The following is a 5,249-nucleotide window of genomic DNA, read 5'->3' on the forward strand; positions in this document are numbered from 1 at the left end:
GGATCTGTGGCGCAATGGTAGCGCGTCTGACTCCAGATCAGAAGGTTGCGTGTTCGATTCACGTCAGGTTCATTTTTTTAATTAGATTTTGCATTCTGCACCTTTATTAAACGACACGTTGTTGTAATTAAACCTCAAACACGAACACTTTTATGTTCCCATCTAAGCAATCGAAATACATAATTAATTAACGTATAATAAAAGTAGTATTAACTATTTAATATATCTTGTAAAAAAAAGAGAGTATTATTTATTGGAATGCATACATAGGAAATGCAACTATCATGGGTAGACCACCACATACAGAACCATCACTACACTTAGTGCCATATACCCCATTTGTTTGGTGAAAACTAAATCGTCTATATTTTTCCTAAACTTTAAGACATTAGGTTAATGAATTATCTCTCTTATAAATTCAACATTCTTCACTTACATAGTTTATGTGAGATTTAATCACTCACACTTGGAATCCTACAGACCATACTATACATATTTTTTTCTATTTTCATTTGCTTGAAACTTGCACTGCCGACTCAAGGGACAAACAAAATAAATAAAGTCATGGGAGAGGGTTTCAATGAATAAAAGCACCAATTTGATAGTCTCTTGTAACTAAATCAAAGAAAACTATGCAATAATATTATTTTTAGAGGAGATTTTGTTAATGTTTCATCTTTAGTAGATCAAATTATTTATATTGCTTGGTTTTGGTTCATCGAACGATTAAGGAACATTGCTAATGTAGCTTTCCTTGACTGGTGTAACAATCCCTTAGCTTGTCTTCGTTGTATCTAAGGTGATTATTTTTGGATTGTAAGGGTTGAGTACCCCTTGTATTTATTATAATCCAATTCTTGCTTATCAATAAAAAAAAAAAAAAAAAAAAAAACTATGCAAAACTAAGCTAGGTCTAAGAAAGAATAAGATAAGCCATCTAAGAAATAAAATATATCTTTTCTTCATTTCATTCATTAATTAGGTTAAAATATGTTCAAAACACTACATTTATACGTGCAACTAAATGGATAATAAAGTAATAAACTAAATGGGTCTAAACTCTAAAGTCCAAAAGAAGCTCAATCAAACAATAAATAAAATAGGAGCCAATTAATGTGATTATATGTATGATTGTAATTGTAGAATAAAATGATCAGTGGCATGTGTGTATATAGTTTTACTACGCTAACAATGTACAAATTAAATTTATAAATTTAAGTGAAGGATTGATTGGATAATTTTTTATTTTTTTTGACAATTGATTGGATAAGTTATACAAAGACAGTTTGGCAGAATTTAATTATAAAAACAGTTTATGACATTTTTTGGAAACTTTTCCAACTTATATTTTTATAAATTTCAAGATAGCTTATGAAAATAATTTTTAACATATACAAAAACAATATTTTTATTTCATTTTATTTGATGATATGTGCTATATGTTGGAAATAATCTCTTTATCTAAACATGTATGGCCTAAATTAATTTTAACTGTTCTCATGAAAAAGGTTAATTGAACAGAAAAGAAAAAAACTCTTTAACTTATTCATAAGACCACTAAAAAATATATCTTGCACGTATCCCTTATGAGGCCCATGCCCATATCATAAAAGAATTGGTTGCCTAACTAGTAACTACTTTCTCGGTCCCAAAACTTTAGTCTTTTTGGAGTTTTGCATGGAGATTAAGAAATGATAAGTAAAATAATTTTTACTCTTACTTTATTAAGAAAGGGAAAATATATTTAAGGCTTAAATGCAGTTTTACCCCCTCTATTTTGAAAAATGCGGAATTTTACCCCCTATTTTAAAACGCGGAATTTTACCCCCCCTATTTTATAATTTGTTGGATTTTGCCCCCCACCAAAATTCTGCACAAAATCTATTTCTGAGCCTCAAGTTCAAAGCTTCGCAAGAACTCAATTTTGTTTCAATAATTCACCAAACTAGTACCGAAACGACTGAAATAGTGTTAGTTTTCCACATAATCAAACTCCACTAAATTTGGAGTTACAGAGAGAGATTAATTACCGTTTTAGTGGAGGTCTATTCAAATTAATTATCGTATGAAACTACTACTGCCATTTTCGTCATGCCTCTCACCGTATAGCTCATTTTTTAATAGTATTTACATGTATAGAAAGTTAACGAAATTACCCTTGTTGTCATTTCAATTTCGTCGAATTTGGAGTCACGATGCGTTCGGTAGACGATATTGAATTTGAAGGTCCCGAGTAGATTTCTACAGCATTAGTAATTAGACAGACCTTCACTAAAACGATAATTAATCTCTTTATGTAACTCCAAATTTAGTGGAGTTTGATTCTGTGGAAAACTAACTCTATTTCGGTCGTTTCGGTACTAGTTTGGTGAATTATTGATCCAAATTGAGTTTTGTGCGAAGCTTTGAACTTGAGGCTCAGAAGCAGATTTTGTGCAGAATTTTGGTGGGGGGGCAAAATCCAACAAATTATAAAATAGGGGGGGTAAAATTCCGTGTTTTAAAATAGGGGGTAAAATTCCGCATTTTTCAAAATAGGGGGGTAAAACTGCATTTAAGCCTATATTTAATTAATGATTTAACTTTTGTAAGGGTACAAATGGTAAAGTACCGCTAAATGTGCATTGGTTTCTTAAAATGACTAGCTAAAGTTTTGCGACAAAATTAAAAAGACTAAAGATCCGGGAGGAAGGAAGTATAACTTTTAAATATTATGCTCTTAATTAATTTAAGTAGATATTTCTCGGTTGCTTAAAAGTATCCATCCCATTTAAAAAGTTAATTATTTTCTCAAATTATTTTATAAATTGTTTAAAAGTAACATTTGTATCGATTTCTTTTTTTCTTTTTATTATTATAATATATTTGAAATTTTTACTACCATTTTACAATAATTAATTTATACTCAAAATTTGTGAACATACAATGTAAACTTTTTTTCTCTTTTTCTCTTTCATATATATTAAATATTAAATTTCTGACCATCTACTTAATAATTTAAGAATGGGTCATTTTTTTTTTTTTTATCATATATAGAAATCAACATACATAGAATTTCTGTGAGCTTAGCTCAAAGGACATTATATTTTCTATGCAGGAGTTAAGTTCAAATCCGAGCTTCCAATTTATCCATTTTGAAGTGAAATTTTTAGTCAACGGCAAAAAAGAAGAATATGTAAATTCAAGTTTGTCATTATAATATTCCATCCGGCCTTATATATAAGAAAAAAAAAAATTTTAAACTTTTTCTTATATATAGAATAGAAAGGAAAGGAGTAGATACGTGCAACATATACTAGTAGTAAAGAAGCAACAACATGAGATTGACGGTACAACCAACCCCGTTGCCCATTTTGGTGCCATGGGAAGTCAAATATACTAAGCACGAGGGTCGAGAAAGAAATAGGATCATTTTGGACTGTGGTGTTTGTGTGAGGCACACGATGTCCACATGTCATGGCCATGGGTGGAGTATGGAAAATGCATACATATTTCTTTTTGAAAACGATGACCCTAATTTTATAAGCCATGAATATTGAATGCGATGATGATGATTCGCGAATCATGGAATGTTTTGTTTACCAACTTTCTCATTTTTGTTTTATACGGAAGCAACTCTATTTATTTATTTATTCATTTTGTCCAAATACTCGAAAGCTGACAATAATATTGTGGTATGGTAACTGTCAACCGATATTACTTGATCATAATAAGAAGAAATTGCGGTGAAATCGTTGTTTCAAAACGATGATTGTGAAGGGAGAGAAGCGTACCGCAAGACGTACACTTCAACACTCAAGATAAAAATTGCTTGAAGTAGTGAGAGGTTTAGTTTAGAGGATAAGAATAAGATGTATGATCCCTTTATATGAAAAAGATATATAGTTTTCAATGCGGAGTCATGACTTACGGCCATTAATGTGAGGGCGGGTATAATAACCTCGATGTTGATGGTTGTCGAAATAGCAGCAAAGACTCAAGATTGATAGTAAACACTAATCATTTCAATATCGGCCGTTCCAGGAGTAAAAAATAATTTTATGACCGTTGGCATGCATGAATGCGTAGTCTTGGACCAACATATAAGGGTCGAGCACAACACTAAATTGGATCGAGCTAGGCGCCAAGTTGGACTTAGGTCCAATCCAAAAGAGTAACTAGGGTGAGTGTTATGAGTGGTTTACTGTGAATTAGTGTTGAAATTTTTTAGAAATGCTAATGATTTTGACAGTACTTTTTAAAAGTAAAAATTATTATTTTTCAATCTTTACAACCAAAATAGTGATATAATTGACATTAGATCTTTTCGATAATAATATTAGTGGGCTTAATATTGGGCTTATGTTTTAAGTTAAGCTCTATTTGGTAAAAAAACAGATGACTGATAAGCTAGCTTATAGCAAATAAGCTAGCCGATTGAATTTATAGCGTTTGGTAAAATTAGCGGTTAAATTAGCTTATAAGTGTGAAATGACATAAAAAATTAATTTTTTTTTCAAGTAAGATGATAGGGGTAAAATTGAAAGAAAAAACTATAAGCTATAAGCTAGTAAAATAAGCTATAAGCTCTTTTTTAAAACTGTTACTGACGGTGGTTAAGTGCACTTTATAGGGAAACAATGGAATAACCAACAAGCAGGAGTAAGGGAGGGATCCGACCACACTTAACCACGTGTGTGGACAGACACGCACCATTTACTTTTTACAGTCATTTACTTTCATGCAATTTACTTTTTTGCTCTTTAATTATTGCAATTTACTTTTACCCGCACAACTATCACCAAACACCAAAGCGAATGCAAATTCATTCTTAAGCGAAACTAGTAATTTTGACACAATCCCTGTGGAGAACGATAAACTTATCACTTTATTACTGGGTAGCGATTCTGTGCACTTGCAGAACCACCGTCAGCGTGCTTTTGCCGTCATCATCGTGCCACAATGACAAGTCATCGTGGTACGATGGAAAAGATTTGTTGCAGATTTTCTTCAATTTAAACCGCCTACTCACTGCACCATGCCGGATCTCATCGTGGGTACGATGGTTCGCGCTGTTTATTACGTTTTTGCCCTTTTTTGTTGTTTTTCCCACTTTTCTTACTTCTGGGCCAAGTAACTTCATTTTTCCAGGTATTTTCTTGCTTTTGGGCTTCAACTGCTATTAAAACTACATAAATTACTACTAAAAATATCATATAATTGACTGTCATCAGTTACCAAACAGAGCTTTTAGCTTAAAAGCTCTAAGC

At 31.7% G+C, this 5,249-nt stretch overlaps 1 non-coding gene across 1 annotated transcript; it reads left to right on the forward strand.

Annotated features, from left to right (window-relative positions):
• Positions 1–72, forward strand: TRNAW-CCA. The gene has a single exon. It is a non-coding gene; the product is annotated as a tRNA-Trp (tRNA).
• Positions 73–5,249: the final 5,177 nt, after the last annotated feature.

The sequence above is a fragment of the Trifolium pratense genome, linkage group LG2 (genome assembly GCF_020283565.1).
Source record: "Trifolium pratense cultivar HEN17-A07 linkage group LG2, ARS_RC_1.1, whole genome shotgun sequence".
NCBI lineage: Eukaryota > Viridiplantae > Streptophyta > Magnoliopsida > Fabales > Fabaceae > Trifolium > Trifolium pratense.